Raw genomic sequence first — 1,032 nt, forward strand, 5'->3', positions numbered from 1 at the left:
GCTAATTAGCCTGTGTGTAATTTTCATTGATGCCAATTACAGCCGGAGGGGCTGAGGTGAGTGAGTGTGTGTGTGTGTGTGTGTGTGTGTGTGTGTGTGTGTGTGTGTGTTTACTCTTATTGGAGGTAAACAAAAGAAGACAATGTAACGAGTGTTTACCCCTGTGTGTGTGTGTGTGTGTGTGTGTGTGTGTGTGTGTGTGTGTGTGTGTGTGTGTGTGTGTGTGTGTGTGTGAATCTGAGAGTGAGCATAGATGGACTTAAGTGTGTCTCCTGCGTTGAGGATTTGACTGCAATTTGTGAATGTTTTAAGATAATTGACATCCAAAAAGTGATATGTTATTTCTCAAGGCCTCTGCACCATATGCTTTAAAGCACCATCAGTACAGTTCTTTATGAATCCAGGTTGTAGTGTTAATAAGCAGCTGTTGACAAGTTTGAAGACTTACTGTCAGCTTTCAGATTCCTTTTGCTTAAATATCACCTGTCACTGATAACAAATTATTATTGGACTGCATTCACCTTATTCGCCTCTGGAAAGGTCTCCAGGTCGTGAGGCATTTTCAGAGTCAAATTTTATTAGGTATCTCCCACTCAAACATGCACTTATCTTTCGTTGATGTTCCCTAAAATGTCCCACTATCCTGACTTGTATCTGTGCTCTTTTTTAAATGTCTGTGCACTTCCCTTATAACATATTTCAATAAGACAAATTGTCCAACCTCAAAAGCCCTTTTAGTATGTAAAGTTGCGGCGCTAAACACACAGGTAAGAGGTCTGTGTCACTTTCACAATATATGATATGTTGACACATTTCCTGCGGGTTCAAAGGTAGAGCAGGATGCCAAAGGCCTAATGGATCCATTTAATGTGAGCTTCAGTAAGTAAGGCACGATGGGGTTGGGTTCATACGGGGGCCAACGGTGCAAAGAAGTCAGAAGTTCACCGTGCTTTGTATTCTCAAACTACTTCCTGCATTCTTTACTCAAAGTCACTGTGAGATTAAAGCTTATGTGCAGGTACTCAAAATCCC

Source organism: Notothenia coriiceps, unplaced genomic scaffold (assembly GCF_000735185.1).
Source record: "Notothenia coriiceps isolate Sejong01 unplaced genomic scaffold, NC01 NC01_scaffold00000339, whole genome shotgun sequence".
NCBI lineage: Eukaryota > Metazoa > Chordata > Actinopteri > Perciformes > Nototheniidae > Notothenia > Notothenia coriiceps.